The following is a 25,103-nucleotide window of genomic DNA, read 5'->3' as shown; positions in this document are numbered from 1 at the left end:
TGAAACACACACGAAAACTCCATGTACACAGTAAGAGAGATGAGGGTGAACTAGAGGTGGGTGGTAACGAAGGAAAAGGGGACTGACTGTAACTGGCTAATGAGGACATTTTAAAGCTATAATAAGAGGTGAACATCAACTCGCTTTATTGTATTAAAGATGCCTACCTAGAATGTCAGGGAGCTGACTTCTACCTTGTCAATTAATATTTCTGTGACCTTTGAGATTTTCCTTTTTTTCACTTTTCTCACTAAGAAAAAGAGAAGGGTCGACAGAAGGTGTTCATATGGAAGTGAGAGCCACCTTTTTAAAGTTATTAAACTCGAAGAGGAGAGAGCTCTTCCTGACCATACACAGATATTCTTAACTCCTTCTCATCCCCAACATTTTTCCCAACATTTGAAACATATAATAGTGAACTAAAATTTATTTAGCCTAAGGAGTGAGTAACTCTGAGTTTGTATTCTAGCTTTCAACACTCACTAGCTTCTGCATGATCCTAGCCAAGTCACACTTCCGTCATTCTTTCTCTAAGTCAGTAGGTACTCCTTGTGTTTTCCCTTCAAAGGAAAGATGACACACTTCAAGAGAAGTAAAGTCATATTCTTGGAAAGATCATTTCGCACCATCCCCAGCAGGCGCCAGGAACAGGGGCAGTTGGTAGAGGGGCAGGAACATCTGTGATCTGAGTCAAACAGCCATGGGGTAGAAACTCACATACTTAAATTCTGGAAGCAGGATATTCTTGCCAAGGGTCAAGTTTTCCAAACAAGAAGGAGTTTCCTTTTTCTTTAAACATTTTCTTGTCATCTTACTAAGAAATAGTAAATGTTATTTAACAATTTCTTAAAGATATGAAATTACTATTAAAACCAGTAATTCTTAACTCTATCGAAGACCAGCTCTCCTTTTTATGATAGATATTTTATAAGACCTGCTTACAATTCTGAGATTAAATTACTTTGTTGCTATTCAGCCACTAAGTTGTGTCTGACTCTTTGCAACCCTGTGGACTGCAGAACTCCAGGCTCATCTGTCCTCTATTATCTCCCAGAGTTTTCTCAAATTCAAGTCCATTGAGTTGGTGATGCTATCTAACCATTTCATCCTCTAGTTTAAATAATTAATATAACTCACATAGGAATATACTGCCACAAAAAAACCCCCACAATGCATGATTATAATATAAAGGAGTAAAGAATAAAAGCAAAGTTCTTTATAATAAAATATGTACTTCAATCTGAAAATGTCTAGGTATGACTGGTAGATATAATAACATCATCAGATGCCTGCATGTATATGTAGAGTCAGTATGAGAATGCTATAAAAGCAGACTGATACAAGTTTGTTATTCTGGAGACTCAAAAACCATATGCAGAATTGCTACTTGTGATCTTGAATAACTAATGGTAAATTTCTAACAAAATATTCTTGGAAAGTTTGGATCTATTAAGCATTGCAGAAAATATATGGTATTTGGTTGTAGAATGGAGTTAGATTCTGAGTTCAGATCATTAAAAACTCCATTGTTTACATAAATGTGTGTCTTGGCAGGTGTTGAAAAGTGTACAGGCTACTGGACAATTCTCACTTCATGAGACTGTCCATGCATTTGAAGAAGTATTATATTCCAAAAATCAACCCATTAAGTAGCACCAACCCCCAGTTATTGTAACACTATAAAAACCTTCCCACAAATGTGTAAAATGCTCTCAAATAATAATATAGTCTGTATTGATAAATTATGCTATAAATAGTGCCTGGCACTCAGTATGTGGTTAATATATCCCTATTGATTGAATAGATGAATGAATGTATAAGTATTATATCTCTAAAGATGATTAACTTTTGATGGCAAGTAACAGAAAACCCAGTTAACTCATTGTTAGACAAATAAGGGTTTATATCACTTTTTTTTTTCATATATAGCCTTTATTATGTTGAGGTAAGGAAACAATCCCATACACCACTGCAACAAAAAGAAGAAAATATCCAGGAATAAAGATACTAGAGGAGATAAAATACCTGTGTGCAGAAATCTATAATGATAAAAGAAATCAAAGAAGACATAAACAGATGGGGACATATACCATGTTCCTGGATCGGAAGAATCAACATTATGAAAATGATTATACTTACACAAAGTAATCGACAGACTCAATGCACTCCATAATCAATTACCAATGCTGTTTTTCACAGAACTACCACACAAAAAAATCCACAATTTGTAGTCACAAAATAACAACAGTAATGGGAACAATAAGACCCTGAATAGCCACAGAAATCTTGAGAAAGAAAAATGAAGTTGGAGGAATCGAGCCCCTTGACTTCAGACTATACTAGAAAATTCCAGTGACCAAGACACTATAGCTCTGGTACAAAAACAGAAGTATAAATCAGTGGAACAAGATAGAAAGCCTTGATAAAGGTAAAAGAGGAAAGTGAAAAAGCTGACTTAACTACCGCCCACAGTGGTGAAAGTGCGCAGGTTTGATCCCTGGCCAGGGAGCTAAAATCCCGCAAGCTGTGCAGTGTGGCCAAAAGAAATTCAAAATTGTTTTAAATTAAAAATAAATAAGGGAATAGTATGAACAATTAAACACCAACAAATTTGACAACCTAGAAGAAACTGACAACTTCCTAGAAACGCACAGCCCACCAGAACTGCATCAAGAAGAAATCTGTAAAGCGTCTAAGATGAGAAAAAGGAAAAGGAGCACAGACACAAACAGAAAACAAAGGGATACACTGTGTTCAGCAAACAGCCTCAGAAGAAAATCTACTTAGACGGTGAACGGGAGGAAAAACTGAAAGAGCTTAAGACAAGATTGTGTCAGGAAACGGAGGAACAGACAGCATCTCAAAAGAAGAAGCTCACACATGTCCACGGTCAGACTGCGGGGGGCAGTCAGTCAGCTTTTTAACTTAAGATGTTTAGAGTAATACGTCTAGGGTTGGTGCCACAGCTCATGAAGTTATTGTTTATGGTTCCCATTCTTCCACTTTGCTGTTGTTGGTAAATCTGTTATTTTATCACTTCATGAATTAAAAACCACGGCAGCATCTCTGAGTCTTACATCTATATTCAAAGCAGAAGGAAGAAGAAAGGATCACTGCCTGTAGACTTCATTTTCTATCATACTGGCCAGAACTGTATCACATGGCTAGTGCTCACCGCCAGGAAAATGGTGGTCCTCCTACTGAAAGCAATAATTCTGACATATAAAGTGTAAAAAGCAAAGAAACAAGCAAACAAAAACATTCAAATACATTACTGAGCTGCCAAGAAAATAAAGATTCTAAGAAGACAAAAATTGGTGAAGTGAACATAGAACTCCGAGGAGGTAGGGAGCACCAGGAATGGCTTTTGCCTGTAGGCATGTGTGCCAAATTCTGGTGATTGATTTCATTTTTAATGGTTTCACAGGAAGTGTGGATGGGGGACAGATGACAAAGCTTAAGGCCTGCTCAATATATGAAGTCTAATAGTAGCGCTTGAACCAAAGTTGGGAAATGAGGAAAATGTGGTCTAGTGGTTAGCAATCCACCTGCCAATGCAGGGGACATGAGTTCAATCCCTACTCTGGAAGGATCCCATCTGCCTCAGGGCAACTAAGCCCATGTGCCACAACTACTGAGCCTGTGCTCTCAAGCCAACATGCTACAACTGCTAAAGCACGAGCTACCTAGAGGCCGTGCTCCACAGCAACAGAAGCCACGGCAACGAGAAGCTTGTGCACCACAGCTAGAGAAACCCCTGCTTGCTGCAACTAGAGACAGCTCCCTCACAGCAATGAAGACCCAGTGCAGCCAAAAATTAATATCAAAGTAATTAAAAATTAAAAAAAAGTTGGAAAATGAAAAGGCAAGCCACAGACTGGTAGAAATATTCACAAGGACTTATGTTCAGAATATATAAAAACTCCTATAAATCAGTATCAAAAAAGAAACAATTCAATTTTTTTCACTGTGCAGTAATGTAATAAGGTACATGTACATGAAAATTTACATACATTTTTGTTTTTCAATTTTTTTAAACAATTGATATTTATTTTAAAATTGAATATTTTTCATTAGTCTTCAATTATAAAATTCAATTCCAACTTTAAAGATATTTTTATAAAAGAAAAAGGAGAGCTATGGAAAACTTAACTAAAGGGAAGGAGAAAAAGATACATGAGTGAGCTTGAGATCTTTGGTTAAAGTGAATACTTTCAAGTTTCCATGTGTTTAGAATCTTAATCCAATGTTTAAATGGACAAACATTTTGAAAAGATAATTTTAAAAAGAAGATACACTAATAGCCAATAAGGACTGAAAAGGCACTTAACATCATTAGTCATCAGTGAAATGCAAATTAAAACCACATTGAGACATTATTACACATCCATTTAAAAAGTTAAAATTTAAAAGACTAACCAAACCAAAAGTTAGTAAGGATAAAGAACAATGAGAAATTTCATACCTTTCTTGTGGCAATATAAAATGTACAAACACTTTGAAAACTGTTTGGTAGTTTCTAAATACTGTTAAATATACACTTATACTATATTCCAAGAAAAATGAAAAATTATGTATATACAAGACTTGTGTACATGAATGTTCACAGCAGTGTTTTTAATAATAGCCAAGAAACAAACAACCCAAATGTCCATCAACTGATGAATGGATATAGAAAATCTGGTATATCCATGCAATGAAATATTATTCAACCATAAAAAACGAATGTGCTGATACATGCTACAACATGGACGAAGCTTTAAAACATTATGCTGCATGAAAGAGGTCAGACGCAAAAGTCATATAATGCGTGAAATTATTTATATGGTATATATCTAGAAGAGGCGAATTCATGCAAACAGAAAGTAGGTGAGGGGTTGTCAGGGGATGGGGGAATGGGAAGTGAGAAGTGACTTCCAATGGATTTGAGCTTTCTTTTTGGAGTGAGGAAAATGTTCTGGAACTGGAGAGTGGTGATGATTTCATAAGTACCATTAAATTGTGCACTTTACACAGGTGGAATGTTCAGTATGTGAGTTATATCTCAACAGTGTTGTTAAAATAACAGAAATGAATCAAACAAACAAAGCATATGTAAAGATCACCATCGTTGCCGTCATCTAAGATTACCACTGCCGGCCTCTTGGTACGTAGACTTCCAAACTCATTTCTGTGCATCACATGCATTTATTTAAAGAATAAAAACTGAACTATACCATTTGAAAAGTATTTTTACTACAACACATATAACTTTGAAATTATAAAGTGATATCAGATTGGAGTGTGATTGCCTTGTAACTGATCTTAGGGGGGATACCTCTAATCTTTTGTCATTAAGTATTGTGTTAGCTGTGGGGGTTTTGTTGAGTGGTTTTGGTTTGTCTGTCATTAAAGGGTGTTGGATTTTGTCAAATAGTCTTTTCTACATCTATTGACAAGATAGTATGGGTTTTTTCCCCTTTATCATATTAATTTGTATATTATATTGATTTTCATGTATTGCACCAAGTATAAATCCCACTTGACAATGTTATAAAATTCTTTTATATGTTTTACTGGATTCAGTTTTCTAGTATGTATGTGGTTGAAGAGTTTTATTTCTATATTTATAAGGATTTGGTCTGTAGTTTTCTCTTGTTATGTCTCTGTCTTGCTTTGCTATCAGGGACATTGGCCTCAAAAAAATGAATTAGGAAGTGTTCCATCTTCTTCTTTTATTTGTAAAGGTTTATGAAGAATAGGTATTAATTCTTCTTGAAATGTTTTATAGAATTCACCCATGAAGCTATATAGTCTTGTATTTCTTTGCTGGAACTGTTTTGATTATTAACTTAAGCTATTTACTTGTTATACATCTTTTCAGATTTTTCTATTTCTTCATTAATCAACTTTGGTAGTTTTTGTTTCTAGGAATTTATCCACATCATCAAAGTTGTCTTCTTTGTTGGCCTACACTGTAGGCTTTATATCTTAGTCATCTCAGGATGCCATAAATAATACCATAGACTGGGTAGCTTAAATAGTAGAAATATATTTTTCACAGTTCTGGGGGTTGGAAGACCCAGTACAAAGGTGCCAGCCAATCTGGTTCCTGGTGAAAAATCTCTTCCTGCCTCACAGACAACCACATTTTCACTGTGTCCTTATGTGGCCTTTCCTTGCCTGCACCTAGTGTGAGGGGAGGGGTGGGGTAGAAAGAAGGGAAGGCAAGAGTGGGGTCGGAGAAAGAGGGAGAGAGAAAGATCTATTTCTTCTTTTAAAGTCACTAGTCTCATCATTCTCATCATGAGAGCTCCACCCTCTTTACTTAATCTTTCCCTATTACTTTTCAAAGATCCTATTTCCGAACACCTAACTCCTAACACATTGGGTGTTAGGACTTCAATATATGAATTTTGAAGGATACAAACATTCAGTCCATAACATCTTATAATCTTTTTTGTGTGTGATGTTGATAATAACATCCCCTCCTTTCTTTAGTAGGGCTTCCCTGGTGGCTCAGACTGTTAAGAATCTGCCTGCAATGCGGGAGACTTAGGTTTGATTCCTGGATTGGGAAGATCCCCTGGAGAAGGGAATGGCTACCCACTCCAGTATTCTTGCCTGGAGAATCCCATGGACAGATGAGCCAGGCACTCTACAGTCCCTGGGGTCACAAAGAGTCAGACAAGACTGAGCGACTTTCATTTTTTCTTTAGTAATTTTAGTATTTTCTTTTTTGCTTGATTCAGTTAGCTAAAAGATTTGTCAATTTTGTTGATCATTTCAATGAACCAATATTCAGTTTTGTTGATTTTCTTTATTATTTTTCTATTCCCTATTTTATTTTCACTCCAACCTATATATTTCTGTCCTTCTGCTCTAGACTTAGTTTGCTTTTGTTTTTCCAGTTCCCGAAGGTGGAATATTAGATTATTGATTTGAGATCTTTCTTTTTAAATATAGGCAAATATAGTACCCTGTTTTCATTGCACCCCATAACATCTGGTATGCTGTGTTTTAATTTTCATTCATCTTAAAATATTTTCTAATTTCCTTTGTTATTTCCTTTTGACTCTCTGATTATGACTGGGTTTAATTTCCATGTATTTGTGAATTTGCCAAATTTCGTTGTTATTAATTCATAATTTCATTCCATTGTGGTTGGAGAACATATTTCATATGATTTCAATCTTTTAAAAATTATTTACACTTGTTTTATGGCCTAACATACATTTTATAGTGGTAAATGTTCCACATGTATTTGAAAAGGATGTATTTGAAAAGGATGTTTTTTGTAGTTGTTGAATGGAGGCTTCTCTATCTCTCTGTTAATACAATTATAATATCATTCAAGTCTTTTACTAGCTTGATGATTTTCTGTCTAGTTCTTCTACTCATTATTGAAAGTGAGGTGTGGAAATCTCCAACTGTTATTACTGAATTGATTATTTTCCCCTTCAATTCTGTTAGCTTTTGATTCACGAGTTTGGGATTGTCAGATATATATATGCTTATGATTGTTATATCTTTTAAAAGACTTTAAATTATACATTTGTTAGTTGTTCACTCATGTCTGATTGTTTGAGACCCCATGGACTGTAGACCGCCAGGCTCCTCCGTCCATGGGATTTTCCAGGCAAGAATTCTGGAGTGGGTTGCCATTTTTCCTTCAGAGGATCTTCCTAGCCCAGGGATCAAACCTTCTTTTCCTGTGTCTCCTGCATTGCAGGTAGATTCTTTACCCACTGAGCCATCAGGGAAGCCTGGGGATTGTTATAAGGATTACAATTAATGTCTTAATTTATAAGAATCTAGTTCAGATTTATACCTAATTCATTACAATACTATACAGAAACTTTGCTCCTGTATGACTTCATCTTCTCTTCCTGTGTGCTGTTACTGTTATGCAAAATATACCTTTACAGATTGTGTGTCCATCAATAAAGAAAAAAAATAAATACTTTAGAAATTTATAAGTCATTCTATCAAAGTGGTCATGCTAGTCTTCTCTGTATTGTTCCAACTTTAGTATATATGCTAAGCACAGCATAAGGTAGTATTGTCATGAAAAGCTACTCTGGCTTCAGTATAGAAAATGAATTAAAGAGGAGGCCAATCTAGAATGAGAAAACTCGATAAAAGATGCTCAAATATGTCTGGTAAAAGATGATAGTGATCTGAACTAGAGTTCAGGACTAGAGTACTAGAGAAGAGATGTAGGCAAATTAATTAATTTGAAAGATATTAAAGAGGTAATAAACTAGCTTAGGTAACTGGATATAGAGTTGAGCAAAATAAAGGAGTCAAAAATGATTAATTTTCCGTATTATGTAACTGAGGGAATTACAGTGCTATTCACAGAGAGAGAGATAACACTGAAATTGAAGCTTTGGGAGAAACTATGATGAGCTCAATTTTGGATATTCTGAATTTGTGATTCTTATAAGATACTTAGATGGAAATAGGAAATGTTCAGTAAAGATGACTAAAGACTTGAGAGTGATTAATATGTATATTGTAATGGAAGTCTTGAGAGTTTATTAGAATGTCCAATAAGATAAACAGAAAAATATAAAGTAATAATAGAAGAGGACCAAGGATGGAATACTAAGGAATAATACTATTTCGAGTTTAGAGAAGTGGATTCTTAACAAAAGGGTTAAGAGTGTGTTGTCTTAAGAAAACAAGGGGAGTGTGTTGTCATGGAAGTTGAAAGAATGAAATATTTCAAGAATTGAGATGCCACAGAAAATAGAAACCTATTATTTTTACTTTAGTTAGCAATAAGGAAGACCATTAATAACAGTGGTATATTAAAGTTGGTTGCAAATTCTTTCCTCTTCCTCCCATCAAGAAGTGAAATTTATTTCCTTCCCCTTGATTCTAGACTGCTTTGTGTTTGTATTGACCAATAATATATGGCAGAAGTGAAACTGTTAACTCTGAGACTGCTGCTGCTGCTGCTAAGTCGCTTCAGTCGTGTCCGACTCTGTGCGACCCCATAGACGGCAGCCCACCAGGCTCCCCCGTCCCTAGGATTCTCCAAGCAAGAATTCTGGAGTGGGTTGCCATTTCCTTCAACTTTGAGACTGGGCAGCTTCTATTTTCACAGACTTGAAACATTCCTTCTAAAAATCTAGCATTCATGCTGTGGGAACCCCACACATGACGGTACCATGAAGGGAAGGACTCAAGCTTCCAGCCAAGAGCCAACACCACCTCCCAGCCCTGTGAATGAACCACAGTGGATGTTCTAGTCCAGTCAAGCCTCCAGATGACCACAGCTCCAGACCACACAATGCAGGACAGAACTCTCCACCTGTGCCTAGTCAATCCCCAGGATTATGAAAGACAATCAGTGGTGGCTGCTGTTCTAAATGACTAAGTTTTGGGTTTGTTTGTTACTCAGTTTTTACCCTATTTTATGACCATTCTGTAACATCTGTAAAAGACCATATCCTGTTGGAGTATAGCAGATGTAAATTGCCATAGGTTGAAGAGTGACTTGAAGGGTAGTAACTGGAGACAACTATTTTGATAAGTTGATAGTGAAAGAAAGAAGGTAGCTAGAGTGTCATATGTAAGACAGTTGATGTTTGACAAAGATCTTATGTTAGTTTTTTTTTTTACTACTTTTAAAATGGTGTTTAAGAAGGTGCTAGTATAAGCAGAAGATATTGATGATACAGAGGAGAGATGAGTTAATTGATGGAGGGAGGTTCTGAAGAGATGGGAGAAAAATCTATTCAGGCTCTTCCAGAAAGGGTCTGATTGGTCTCATTAGATGTGATCCAGCCAAAAGGTCCTGATCAGTAGACTCTTAAATCCTGACTCGATGGCAGTTACCCTATGGATAGCTGCTTTTGGCTCAGATACTAACCATTTTTTCTAATTATTTATGGCTAGAATCCTAGGTTGTATTTGTTAGGATTTGGGGAGGGAGCTACAGGTAACATAAGATTTATTTCTAAGAGACTGAAACATAAATCTGAAGTGTGAGGGTTGGTTAATTCAGCAGCTCCACAGCATCATCGAGGTCCCAGGTTCTTTCCATCAAGCTACTCCGTTACCCACAGACTTTTGTCTTACTCTCTTAGTTTCAGTTCAGGTCAGTTCTGTCACTCAGTTGTGTCCGACTCTTTGTGACCCCATGGACTGCAGCACACCAGGCCTCCCTGTCCATCACCAACTCCCAGAGTTTACCCAAACTCAAGTCCATTGAGTTGATGATGCCATCCAACCATCTCCTCCTCTGTCTCCCCTTCTCCTCCTGCCTTCAATCTTTCCCAGAATCAGGGTCTTTAACAATGAGTCAGTTCTTCCCATCAGGTGGTCAAAGTATTGGAGTTTCAGCTTCAGCATAAATTCTTCCAATGAATATTCAGGACTGATTTTCTTTAGGATGGACTGGTTGGATCTTCTTGCAGTCCAAGGAACTCTCAAGAGTCTTCTCCAACACCACAGTTCAAAAGCATCAATTCTTCGGTGCTCAGCTTTCTTTATAGTCCAACTCTCACATCCATACGTGACTACTGGAAAAACCATAGCTTTGACTAGATGGACGTTTGTTGGCAAAATAATGTCTCTGCTTTTTAATATGCCATCTAGGTTGGTCATAACTTTCCTTCCAAGGAGCAAGCGTCTTTTAATTTCTTGGCTGCAATGATTTTGGAGCCCAGAAAAATAAGGCTCTCAGTATTTCCACTGTTTCCTCATCTATTTGCCATGAACTGATGGGACCAGATGCCATGATCTTAGTTTTCTGTATGTTGAGCTTTAAGCCAACTTTTTCACTCTCCTCTTTCACTTTCATCAAGAGGCACTTTAGTTCTTCTTCACTTTCTGCCATAAGGATGGTGTCATCTGCATATCTGAGATTATTGATACTTCTCCTGGCAATTTTGATTCCAGCTTTTGCTTCATCCAGCCCAGAATTTCTCATGATGTACTCTGCATATAAGTTAAATAAGCAGGGTGACAATATACAGCCTTGACGTACTTCTTTCCTGATTGGAACCACTCTGTTGTTTCAGGTCCAGTTCTAACTGTTGTATCCTGACCTGCATACAGATTTCTCAAGAGTCAGGTCAGGTGGTCTGGTATTCCCTTCTCTTTCAGAATACCCCACAGTTTGTTGTAATCCAGAGTCAAAGGCTTTGGCATAATCAATAAAGCAGAAGTAGAAGTTTTTTTTGAACTCTCTTGCTTTTTCGATGATTGAATTGATGTTGGCAATTTGATCTCTGGTTCCTCTGTCTTTTCTAAATCCAGCTTGAACATCTGGAAGTTAACAGTTCACTTACTGTTGAAGCCTGGCTTGGAGAATTTTGAGCATTACTTTACTAGGGTGCAAGATGAGTGCAATTGTGCGGTAGTTTGAGCATTCTTTGGCATTGCCTTTCTTTGGGATTGAAATGAAAACTTACCTTTTCCAGTCCTGTGGCCACTGCTGACTTTTTCAATTGCTGGTATATTGAGTGAAGCATTTTCTCAGCATCATCTTTTAGGACTTGAAATAGCTCAACTGGAATTCCATCACCTTTACTAGCTTTGTTCACGGTGATGCTTGCTAATTGATTTCGCATTCTGGGATGTTTGGCTCTAGGTGAGTGGTCACACCATATTGATTATCTGGGTCATGAAGATTTTTTTTTCGTATAGTTCTTCTATGTATTCTTGCCACCTCTACTTAATATCTTCTGCTTCTGTTAGGTCCATACCATTTCTGTCCTTTATTGTGCTCATCTTTGCATGAAATATTCCCTTGGTATCTTTAATTTTCTTGAAGAGATTTCTAGTCATTTTCTATTGTTTTCCTCTACTTCTTTGCACTGATCACTGAGGAAGACTTTCTTATCCCTCCTTTCTAGTCTTTGGAACTCTGTATTCAAATGGGTATATCTTTCCTTTTCCCCTTTGCCTTTCATGTTTTCTTTTCTCAGCTATTTGGAAGGCCTCCTCGGACAACCATTTTGCCTTTTTGCCTTTCTTTATCTTGGAGATGGTCTTGATCACTGCCTCCTGTACAATGCGCCGAACCTCCGTCCATAGTTCTTCAGGCACTCTGTCTATCAGATCTAATCCCTTGAATCTATTTGTCACTTCCACTGTATAATCATAAGGGATTTGATTTAGGTCATACCTGAATGGTCTAGTGGTTTTCCATTTTCTTCAATTTAAGTCTGAATTTGACAATAAGGAATTCATGATCTGAGCCACAGTCTGTTCCCAGTCTTGTTTTTGCTGACTGTATAGAGCTTCTCCATCTTTGGCTGCAAAGAATATAATCAATCTGATTTTGGTGTTGACCATCTCGTGATGTCCACGTGCAGAGTCTTCTCTTGTGCTTTTGGAAGAGGGTATTTGCTTTGACCAGTGCCTTCTCTTGGCACAACTCTATTAACTTTGACCTGCTTTATTTTGTACTCCAAGGCCAAATTTGCCTGTTACTCCAGGTATCTCTTGACTTCCTACTTTTGCATTCCAGTCCCCTGTAATGAAAAGGACATCTTTTTTGGCCTTGTTGGTTTTCATAGAACTTTTCAACTTCAGCTTCTTCAGCATTACTGGTTGGAGCATAGACTTGGATTACTGTGATATTGAATGGTTTGCCTTGGAAACAAACAGAGATCATTCTGTCGTTTTTGAGATTGCATCCAGGTACTGCATTTCGGACTCTTTTGTTGACTATGAGGGCTACTCCATTTCTTCTAATAGATTCTTGCCCACAGTAGTAGATATAATGGTCATCTAAGTTAAATTCACCCATACCAGTCCATTTTATTTCTCTGATTCCTAAAATATTGTCATTCACTCTTGCCATCTCCTGTTTGAGCACTTCCAATTTACCTTAATTCATGGACCTAACACTCTAGGTTCCTCTGCAATATTGCTCTTTACACATTGGACTTACTTCCATCACCAGTCACATCCACTACTGGGTGTTGTTTTTGCTTTGGCTTTGTCTGTTCATTCTTTCTGGAATTATTTCTCCACTGATCTCCAGTAGCATATTGGGCACCTACCGACCTGGGGAGTTCATCTTCAGTGTCCTATCTTTTTGCCTTTTCATACTGTTCATGGGGTTCTCAAGGCAAGAATACTGAAGTGGTTTGCTATTCCCTTCTCCAGTGGACCCCGTTTTGTCAGAACTCTCTGCCATGACCCATCTGTCTTGGGTGGCCCTACACTACATGGCTCATAGTTTCATTGAGTTAGACAAGGCTGTGGTCCATGTGATCAGATTGGTTAGTTATCTGTGATTGTGGTTTTCAGTTTGCCTGCCCTCTTAGGTTGACTCCTGTAATTATCTCAAGATAAATACTGCTGTCCATGGGTTCATATTCAAAAAAGGTCATGTCAGGGGACAGAAACGGGAGATTTCTCCTTGCATGTTTCTTTACCCAAAGTCCAACAGCAGACTTCTCTAACAGTTAGAATCTCATCATAAGCTCAGTCAACAATAAGGCTGATTTTAGGTAGGTGGTTTAAACTTTCTGAGCTTCATTTTCCTCAAATGTTAAATGGGTAGCAGAGTACCTACCTCAAGATTATAATAAGGAATATTCTATTAAGTGCATAGCATAGTGGTTGTCTCACAGAATCTCTTTTCCTCTCTATCCCTCATACTGTGTTAAGAGTTTATTTTCTAAGAAGCAAACTTGAGGTTCTTCTCCCATTCTTAAATGGGATACTGCAGCCAGCTTAAATAAATTTGGTTCATCTTCTGGTGCTGGGGTCTACTCTCCTGAAAGCACTCAGAAGAGAGAAAAAATATTTAGATATATATTATAAAGGACTACCAAGAAGGGTAGTACTAAAGAACATTCTAACCATTGGACAATTGAACTTATCTCTCATGCTAGTAAGGTCACGCTTAAAATCTTGCATGCTAGGCTTTAGCATTACATGAACCAAGAACTTCCAGATGTCCAAGCCAGATGATATCACTCTAATGGCAGAAAGCAAATAGGAACAAAGCGTCTCTTGATGAGAGTGAAAGAGGCAGTTTAAAATTAAATATTAAAAAAATTAAGATCATGGCATCCAGCCCCATTACTTCATAGCAAATAGAAGAGGAAAGGGTGGAAGTAGTGACAGATTTCCTCTTTTGGGGCTCTCAAATCACTGTGGATGGTGACTGCAGCCATGAAATAAGAGGATGACTGCTTCTCAGCAGGAACATTATGACAAACCTAGACAGTGTGTTGAAAAGCAGAGACATTACGCTGCTGACAAAAGTCCATATAGTCAAGGCTACAGTCTTTTCAGTGGTCACGTATGGTTGTGAGAGCTAGACCGTAAAGAAGGCAGAGCGCCAAAGAATTGATGCTTTCGAACTGTGGTGCTGGAGAAGACTCCTGAAATTTCCTTGAACATAAAGAGATCAAACCAGTCAATCTTAAGGGAAATCAACCCTAAATTCTTATTGGAAGGACTGATGCAAGAGCTGAAGCTCCAATATTTTGGTCACCTGATGTAAACAGTTAATTCATTGGAAAAGTCCTTGATGCTGGGAGAGACTGAGGGCTGAAGAAAAGGGCATCAGAGGATAAGATGGCTGTATGGCATCACTGATGCAATGGACATGAGTTTGACCAAACTCTAGGAGATGGTGAGGGACAGGGAGGCCTGGCGAGCTGCAGTCCATGGAGTTGCAAAGAGTTGGACACCACTGGACAATTAAACAACAACAACAACAATAAAGGATAAAGTATGGATGGGCAAGTAACAGTAGCTACAACATAGGAGCACCCATGTGTAAGAAACTGATCTGGTTGCCTTGGTTCCAGGGGTGTGAGATTACTGTGTGCTGGGCAGGAACCAAGGCATCAGAGTGTTCTACCTTGGTAAGGGGGAATCCAGTGCCTAGGGTAGAAGTCCAGCCATAGATAGAGTACAGATACTGATTTATGTGTTGGGTGATAAAGTAGGTGAATGTTCAGAGTGATTTATTCTTATTCCAACTATATCTCTCATAGAATGGCCCTGGGCTCCACTACAGCCTTGAGTCTGAGCCAGAATAGTAAATCATAAAGTTCCTTGAGCTCCAAAGAGAGTGCTAACATGAATACTAAATAGCATTTGTGTTATCACGTCACTCAATAAAAATATAAACCATGCATTATCGAACGCAGTATGCCTTCTCTAGAAACAATCAGATTTCCCATCTAGACTTTCCTTTTGCTGCTCTCAATAGACACACTGCCATCTACTGAAAATAAAGCACCCATAACCATGGTACCAGGGATTCCCAGGAGAGCCCCCCTTTCTGTGCGCTCCCTGTCTCACTCACTTCCCAGATGGACTGGAGGGAGTAGGCGGATCCACAGGCTGTTCTCCTGTCACAAACTGCAATACATCTGTTCCCTGGTGCTTTCTGAGAGCAGCAAGAGTAAGATGGTCCTAGAGGACCTAAGGAGCTTGGCCAGAAATTTTAAAATGTCTGTGAAAGCTCTTTTAGGCTATCCTTTTGCCTTCAACCAAATATGCACTTCAATGATCCTATTAATATATAGGCAAGGCACTCTTTTATAGTAAAACATGAAAGGATTATTGACATCTTTCTTTGAGTAATTATGATGTTTCCATGTGATAGTGTAGCAATGTATCCAATTTCTTTTATCTTTGTGAGATTTTTAGTAGGTAGAAGAGATAAGAGGTTTAATCACATAATCCTGGAACTTTAATGAAGACTGCCATGTCTTTGGGATTTGTGGATAATCTATGTTGCTAATTAAGAAGAGAAAGCAAGAATAATCAGAAGAACTGTACAAAAAAGATCCACATGACCCAGATAATCACCATGGTGTGATCATTCACCTAGAGCCAGACATCCTGGAATGTGAAGTCAAGTGGGCCTTAGGAAGCATCACTACGAACAAAGCTAGTGGAGGTGATGGAATTCCAGTTGAGCTATTCAAATCCTGAAAGATGATGCTGTGAAAGTGCTGCACTCAATATGCCAGCAAATTTGGAAAACTCAGCAGTGGCCACAGGACTGGAAAAGGTCAGTTTTCATTCCAATCCCAAAGAAAGGCAATACCAAAGAATGCTCAAACCACCATACAATTGCAGTCATCTCACACGCTAGTAAAGTAATGCTCAAATTCTCCAAGCCAGACTTCAGCAATACGTGAACCATGAACTTCCAGATGTTCAAGCTGGTTTTAGGAAAGGCAGAGGAACCAGAGATCAAATTGCCAACATCCAATGGATCATGGAAAAAGCAAGAGAGTTCCAGAAAAACATCTATTTCTGCTTTATTGACTATGCCAAAGCCTTTGACTGTGTGGATCACAATAAACCGTGGAAAATTCTGAAGGAGATGGGAATAGCAGATCACCTGACCTGCCTCTTGAGAAACCTATATGCAGGTCAGGAAGCAACAGTTAGAACTGGATATGGAACAACAGACTGGTTCCAAATAGGAAAAGGAGTACGTCAAGGCTGTATATTGTCACCCTGCTTATTTAACTTATATGCAGAGTACATCATGAGAAACGCTGGGCTGCATGAAACACAAGCTGGAATCAAGATTGCCGGGAGAAATATCAATAACCTCAGATATGCAGATGACACCACCCTTATGGCAGAAATTGAAGAAGAATGAAAGAGCCTCTTGATAAAAGTAAAAGAGGAGAGTGAAAAAGTTGGCTTAAAGCTCAACATTCAGAAAATTAAGATCATGGCATCCGGTCCCATCACTTCATGGCAAATAAATGGGGAAACAGTGGACACAGTGGCTGACTTTATTTTTCTGGGCTCCAAAATCACTGCAGATGGTGATTGCAGCCATGAAATTAAAAGATGCTTGCTCCTTGGAAGGAAAGTTATGACCAACCTAGACAGCATATTAAAAAGCAGAGACATTACTTTGCCAACAAAGGTCCGTCTAGGCAAGGCTATGGTTTTTCCAGTACTCATGTATGGATGTGAGAGTTGGACTATAAAGAAGGCTGAGCACTGAAGAATTGATGCTTTTGAACTGTGGTGTTGGAGAAGACTCTTGAGAGTCCCTTGGACTGCAAGGAGATCCAACCACTCCATCCTAAAGGAGATCAGTCCTGGGTGTTCATTGGAGGGACTGATATTGAAGCTGAAACTCCAATACTTTGGCCACCTGATGGGAAGAACAGATTCATTGGAAAAGACCCTGATGCTGGGAAAGATGGAGGGCAGGAGGAGAAGGGGACGACAGAGGATGAGATGGTTGGATGGCATCACCGATTCGATGGACATGGGTTTGAGTGATCTCCAGGAGTTGGTGATGGACAGGGAGGCCTGGCATGCTGCGGTTCATGGGGTCGCAAAGAATCGGACATGACTGAGTGACTGTACTGAACTGAACTAGGTTGCTAAGGAAATTCACTATGCCAAACTGCACAGTCTAGTTAAGTGTGTCTTCTTCAGGTCACAGTGTCTCTTGGTTGCATAAATGAAGAAACAAGAGAAAGATTGTTGCCAACATTTAGTCATCATGGTCAGGAATAAAATAGAAACTGAAGCTCTTTAAAATAAACAGCCTTCTGCAGGGCATACTCAACTCCTGCCCTCTCCACGTCTTATTCTACCATGCCTCCTCCCATGGAATCTTGGCTCTGACTGGTGGCTAGCCCTTTAGGGACCAATTATAATTTAAAGCTTTGGTTTGAATTGATTTTGATCTGCCTTTGGTAGTCAGGCCTGGCTTCTCGTCCATTTGCCTCTCCAAATCTGGCCCCATTTTCTCTAGTCCATTTGCTGCTCATTCTTTTTGCTTTCTTTTTATTTGATTTTTCAAAGCAAAAATTCCCATAGTTAAGTTTGTGATCTGGTAATTTATCATGAATATTTGTGAAATTGCCTCATTAAAAGGGGCATTTGAAGCTGAAACCTAGGTATCTGCTACCATGGGAACCAACAACAACTATTTAGAGCTGCCTGCTTAAACTAGTTAAGGTAAGGGTTGCTGTTGGCAGGAGGTTGAAGGCAGGCAATCAAAGACTACTGGGTGGAGTAGACTCTGGTCTGGACTTCTCAAACTTATGTTGGATAGTCTTCTGGGTTGGTGCTATGCTCCTGAATTCTCTACATGATGCAGTTTAGAAACTGGAAGTTCCTTTCTCCATCAGATTACTGAGGAGAGTTTGAATTATAAGTTTACAACTTGAAACTTACTTGATCACACTTTATGTGTTCCTGAGCCAGTCATTTACCTGTCTGTGCCTTGTTATCAATTTTAAAAATGTGAAAAATAGTCCCTGTGTCACCAGGGTATATAAGCATCAGTAAGGCAATAAAAGTAAAACCTTTTTGAAAACAGGGTGCTATACTCATGCAGACTAAAATCCATGCTCGAGTCTACAACTATTCTCTAGAACCTGTTTTGGTTGCTATCAGTCCACCGTCTTTCTCAAACAAAAGACAGTTTCTTCAATAGAGAGCAGTGTCAAACTAACCTTAGTGATTGCCTCTGCAAACCAGGATTCTCCAAGAGTTCCATTACCCACTGGGTCTGTAAAAGTGAACACTGGCAGTTAGGCATGTCTTGAAATGTTGAAAAGGTGGTTATAAAGAAAAAAGTATATTTGATAAATAATCAAGGTTACAAGAAGTGCAAATTACATTCCTTCACCTTTTTTTCCTTTGCCTTTCAGTTGTAATTTTGGGCAGAATATTAAAGAGATAATCAAGAGTGGCAGGCTTTGTATTAAAAAGAGAAAGAAATGTCAAGTCAGGCAATTCATATGGGAAATGCAGAAAGATCTATACACAAAAAAGTGTGTATTTACTTGGGAGTATTTTGTATGTGTCAAACTACATATCTTGTTAGTATTGCTTTCTTGGTAGGACTATAATGCATTTGAATCAATAGGATTAGACAAAAATGACAGAAAAATACATCTTGGTGAATAAAGCAAGGAGCCAAATAGACAAAGAGGAAGATACTGCATAGTGTTGACATTCTTATGACCACAAGAGAGGGGGTGCACTGGGGTGAAGTCTTGGTAGGAATTCTTATGGAACACAATACCCAGGATCATATAGAGGAGGGGTTGAGTTATGGATATAAGTGGATACATCAAATCTGTCAGATTTCTTGGGCACGACACCCTTTTGTCACTTCTCTTATTAGCACAACTGCCATCAGCATAAGTAACTGAAGCGTTAGTGCAGATCTGGTGACTCATTCATGTCCTGCATGAAGGAACTGGAGTGGACAGTACTCTTTCTTCAAGTGGTCATAAGCAGGCAGTCTGCTACCTCTAAAGTTCTAAATTCCTTTCTTCTCATCAACTGGGTAGGGAATCAAACCTTCTCAAAGATAGGTGGGTGTGGAGGAGTTCTCAGAATGTTGAAAATAGTCAGATGTTGGAATCAGAATGGGTTCACCATCAAAGAAATATCTTACATGTGTTTTGAGAAAGAATACACAACATAATTCCTCAAAAAATTGCTAGTTTTGTGGTTGTTAATGAGAAATATTCAAAGGGAAAAAAATACCTTTTACTGTTTACATTTCAAACCTTGTAAATCATGAAATGCAGTTTCAGTTTTTGGTGTAGGACCTATAGAGTAACATGGTTATTGCTGTTAGCTGTAAATACAGTTATTATGGTTGCAGCTTGCTCTTCCTAAAATAAAATTCAGCATTTGCTGAATTTAAGTTTAGCTTGGCTTACTTTTCTGCCAAATAGAATATAAGGATACTGCATATAATACTGTGCTAGCTTTTTTTTCAACCAGAAATTTGAATGTTCTTATCATTTATTATAAAATTTGCATGCAAAAGCAAAATGGGAAATTTTAAGAGCATAATCTTTGGCATTAGATAGACCTAGTTCAGATCTTAACTATGCCACTTTTGTGATTGGTAGTCTTCATTTATCTATAAAAACTGGCTGAGAAAAATGCTTATCTCATATGGTAGTTATGAGGCTGAAAGGAGCTTATGAATGTAGATTGTATTGGGGTATTTGCATAGCTTTTAAAAAGAATATTCATTCTCTCCACCCAAGTCCTGAAACAATTAAGAACTCAATAGCTTACTTTCAGAAGCACCTGGACAACTAATACTCATAATGGTAATTCTGCAGTCCTCATTTTGAAAAAAAGTACTTGAACCAGGATGAGTTTACATGGGTGGTCTGAGTCAGGACAAGGACCTGGGTCAGATGATGCTATGCTATGCTAAGTCACTTCAGTCGTGTCCAACTCTGTGCGACCCCATAGATGGCAGCCCAACAGGCTCCCCTGTCTCTGGGATTCTCCAGGCAAGAACACTGGAGTCGGTTGCCATTTCTTTCTCCAATGCATGAAAGTGAAAAGTGAAAGTGAAGTCGCTCAGTCGTGTCTGACCCTCAGCGACCCCATGGACTGCAGCCCTTCAGGCTCCTCCATCCATGGGATTTTCCAGGCAAGTGGGTCAGATGAGGTGATGCCCAAATATAGCCTATATATATAGGCTAATATATATATATATGTATACACAGAAATGCCATATGAATATATACTTAGACATGGAAGGGGGCAATTAAATGTCCAGAAGATCTGATGTAACTTTAACTCACTCAGATAATATCTAAAATGGTCCATGGCCCAATAGCTTGCATTTCCATGTCTCTCCTGCAGAACTGATGCATCCTATGCTCTATCAGATGGCTGTACTATTTTCTAAGTTCTTTACATATGTACATCGGTTGTGATTCACTCAGCTAATATCTGTGTTGAACGTCTCTGTTAATCTGAACTTCTAGGGCAGAGTTAGGCCAACTACAGCCTGTGGCCAAATCTTGCCTGCCTGTTTTTATACAGCCCGTGAGCAAGGAATGGGTTTTACGTATTCCAATGGTTGTAGGGGGAAAAAAAACAAAAGGGAAAAGAAGAATATTTTCTGACACATAAAATTTATATGAAATTCAAATTTCAATGTGTAAATAGCTTTACTGGAAATGAAAAAAAAAATAGCAAAAGAGTAAGGCAGACAGGAGACATGATCATCAATAACACTGACATTGGAGAGCGTAGGCTTCCTGACCTGGAACACCAGAAATAGATTTACCACCTGGTCACAGTCCTAGACAATAGGTCTCCCACTGGGCAAAGGTCTTTTACAGCTTGCCTGAGATCAATTGGGAGCACATGCTCCCTGTGGGGAGATTTGCTACAGAGAGAGGCAGAGGCTGAATTATAAATAGCCAGTTTCTTCCGAGCTCACCAATGAGATGTATTACTCTCCTCCCAGGGAAGCTAAGTGAGGAGGTGGATGAATCCAGGAGGGTTACAGCTCATGGAGTGCCCTCTCCGGGAGATAACACTGGAAAACACAAAGACTATGAGTGTTCCTTCCAACAGAATGTTTAGCACACTGCTTGGCACAAAGGAAACATATATTATATATGATAGAAGATACATTGAAATATATTGAACATTTTAGGAGTTTATTTGAATAAAAATAAACTTGAATCAGGCATCATCCAATCTAACAGACTGAAAGGAACTCTGAGCAGCTGTACCAAATGAAAGACTTTCATAGGCAGAAGAGAAAGGGTCATTTTTTACTAAGCAAAAAAGTGGGCTGGTTATTGTAAGCGTATTTTCCTTTAGGGGATGACATGAGTCTTTCAGGAAGATTACCAAACTAGTGATGATCAGGAGATTCCTAACTGACTGGTTTGAGATTACATTTCTGATAGAGCTGAAACTGCAATTACCCCTTCGTTTGGTGACCTGGTGCATAAATGACTCCATTTTGGGCTTGTTGTCTTGTTAACCTATGTCACCTATGTCTGTTATAGTTACTGACCCTTAAGGACAAGTGGGCTTCCCTGATAGCTCAGTTGGTAAAGAATCCACGTGCAATGCAGGAGACCCTGGTTCAATCCCTGGATTGGGATGAGTTGCTGGAGAAGGGACAGGCTACACACTTCAGTATTCTTGGGCTTCCCTTGTGGTTTAGCTAGTAAAGAATCTGCCTGCAATGCGGGAGACCTTGGTTCGATCCCTGGGTTGGGAAGATCCCCTGGAGAAGGGAAAGGCTACCCACTCCAGTATTCTGGCCTGGAGAATTCCATCGACTGTATAGTCCATGGGGTCACAAAGACTGGACATGACTGAGCGACTTTCATTTTCAAGGAAAAGTGAAAATACAAATTTTATATTGGACCTTGATACATGTGTGAGAACGGTAGGTGGCAAGTCTACAAAAGTGGATGAAACCCGAACTAAAAACGTCTTCATTGTCTATAATGTACATTTCCATTTTGTTTGGTAGAAAATGGGTAAGTAAAAATAATTTTAAGTTGAAGAGAGATCCTCAAGTTTACATGTCCTAACTCTAACTGTACTATGCAGGATCAAAAGAGTGTCCAGGAGCCAGGCACTGAGATATGCACTTAAGATAATGTTCTCTCTTAATCACCACAATAATCTTGAGAATGATACATAATCATTATTCTGATGTTACAGATGAGAAAACTGAAGCTTTAGAAGTTTAAATAACTTAAGATACTCAGCTTGTAAATGAAAACCTAGGATTTGATCTCTAGTCTCAGGACTGGCCCCATGGGCTTGTGGCCTGTGCATTTACACTGGGCTCTGTTCTTGGTATAATGCTTTGCTGTCACCATCTTAAAATTCTTAACAATTTTAGAACAAGAGGTCCTCCATTTTTATTTCGCACTGTGTTTCAGTTCTGCCAAGACATCTTTTCTTTCCATTACCCCAGTCACCAGTTTTACAAGTCTGGAGGATTCTACACAAATAAAACTTTCCATTAATCAAAGAACTATGGAGAATTAATTATTCCACTCTAGGTGGAATAAATATGTAGACAATTATATATGAATGTTTTCACATTTATACATACAAATATTCACAATTTGGAGCCAGATTTCCATCACCAGATGATCCTTCTTCAGATTCTCTTTGGTTGCTGGTACCTCCCCAGTGCTGTAAGGGGAACCAAGCCAAGAAGTGGTGAGAGCATGGTATGAGGTTTAGTGGGGGGTAAATATATTCATGTCTAAGCACATGTGTCTGGTTATATTCCAAGCCCAAGAACAAATTAATTTAGGATTATCTTTTTGATGCTTTCCATATTTCAGCTCCCATCAGTTGGCACAAATAATTAAGGGATGATGGAACACACATTGGCACAATTTCGCAAATTTTTTGAGGCTATAGGCTACTGAAAGGCAGGCAGCTATTATAGAAGATGGGGGAGGGTATTTTAGAAGAATATACTACATAAGCAGCACTTCACTAGTTTCTAATCACTTTCTTTAACCATGAACTCACAATACTACTCTGAATCTTTTTTTAAAAAACAACTTTTTTTTTTCATTAAAGAAAAACACACATAAACAAACACACATATGCACACACACTATTACAAAATGGAAAGTAATGGGCATACAGTTTTTAACCTTTTTTTTTTTTCTAATTAATTTACTGCGCTGGTTCAATCCCTGGGTCATATTAATAAAGATTCCCTGGAGAAGGAAATGGCAACCGACTCCAGCCTTCTTGCTTAGGAACTTCCATGGACAGAGGAGCCTGGCAGCTATAGTCCATGGGATCACAAGAGTTGGACATGACTGAGAGAGTAACAACACCACAGTTGTTTTAAAGAACTTTTCCGAGTCCTAGACTTGCTTTGCTGAAAGCCATATTGATCGGGGCCCATATTAGTAAGAAGTTTAATAGGGAATTATAATGAAACCCTTTCTGGCCAGATACTGAGTAAGTAACTTTAAGGCAATATGACATGCTTTGAGTGATAAACTGTATTCTGAGAAGACTCTTGAGAGTCCCTTGGACAGCAAGGAGATCAAACCAGTCAATCCTAAAGGAAATCAACACTGAGTATTCATTAGAAGGACTGATGCTGAAGCTGAAGCTCCAATACTTTGGCCACCTGATGCTAAGAGCCAACTCACTGGAAAAATCCTGATGATGGGAAAGATTGAGGGCAGGAGAAGAAGGCGGCAACAGAGGATGAGAAGGTTGGATGGCACCACTGTTTTAATGGACATGAGTTTGAGCAAACTCAGGGAGATGGTGAAGGACAGCGAAGCCTGACGTGCTGCAGTCCATGGGGTTGCAAAGAGTTGGACAAGACTTAGTGACAACAACAAAAGAGACATTTATTCAGTCATATTAATAAAGTAACCACAATTCTTTTCATTAATTGATTCTGTCTCAGCAAACATGTTTAGTCAACTAAAGAACCAAGAGAACAATAATATCAACTTGTCCTTTAACTTTTAATGTCAGCAGCGTGTCCTCACACCACTGCAGGAGAGTACTGCAGGCTGAAGGAAAGGCTACATGCAGACATCCTTCCCTGTTGTTTTCTCATAACATTGCTTTGGAATACTGCCCTAAATGCTAAGGGTAATCTGTCTGCCTATAGAACTGGACATGGAACGATAGACTGGTTCCAAACAGGAAAAGGAGTACGTCAAGGCTGTATATTGTCACCCTGCTTATTTAACTTATATGCAGAGTACATCATGAGGAATGCTGGGCTGGATGAATCACAAGCTGGAATCAAGATTGCTGGGAGAAATATCAATAACTTCAGATATGTAGATGACACCACCCTTATGGCAGAAAGCGAAGAAGAACTAAAGAGCTTCTTGATGGAAGTGAAAGAGGAGAGTGAAAAAGTTGTCTTAAAACTCAAAATTCAAAAATGAAGATCATGGCATCTGGTCCCATCACTTCATGGCAAATAGATGGGGAAACAGTGGATACAGTGTCAGATTTTATTTATCTGGGCTCCAAAATCACTGCAGATGGTGACTGTAGCCATGAAATTAAAAGAAGCTTACTCCTTGGAAGGAAAGTTATGACCAAACCAGACAGCATATTAAAAAGCATAGACATTACTTTGCCAACAAAGGTCCGTCTAGTCAAGGCTATGGTTTTTCCAGTGGTCATGTATGGACATGAGAGTTGGGCTATAAAGAAAGCTGAGTGCTGAAGAACTGATGCTTTTGAACTGTGGTGTTGGAGAAGTCTTTTGAGAGTCCCTTGGACTGCGAGGAGATCCAACCAGTCCACCCTAAAGGAGATCAGTCCTGAGTGTTCATTGGAAGGACTGATGTTGAAGCTGAAACTCCAATACTTTGGCC

The 25,103-nt window shown here is 38.6% G+C and overlaps 1 non-coding gene across 1 annotated transcript; it reads right to left on the bottom strand.

Annotated features, from left to right (window-relative positions):
- Positions 1–7,928: 7,928 nt before the first annotated feature.
- On the bottom strand, positions 7,929–8,032 carry LOC112583047. The gene has a single exon (XR_003107410.1). It is a non-coding gene; the product is annotated as a U6 spliceosomal RNA (small nuclear RNA).
- Positions 8,033–25,103: the final 17,071 nt, after the last annotated feature.

Source organism: Bubalus bubalis, chromosome 2 (assembly GCF_019923935.1).
Source record: "Bubalus bubalis isolate 160015118507 breed Murrah chromosome 2, NDDB_SH_1, whole genome shotgun sequence".
In the NCBI taxonomy this organism is placed as follows: domain Eukaryota; kingdom Metazoa; phylum Chordata; class Mammalia; order Artiodactyla; family Bovidae; genus Bubalus; species Bubalus bubalis.
The sequence above is the reverse complement of the archived record's forward strand: the minus strand, read 5'-3'. Positions and strand labels throughout refer to the sequence as shown.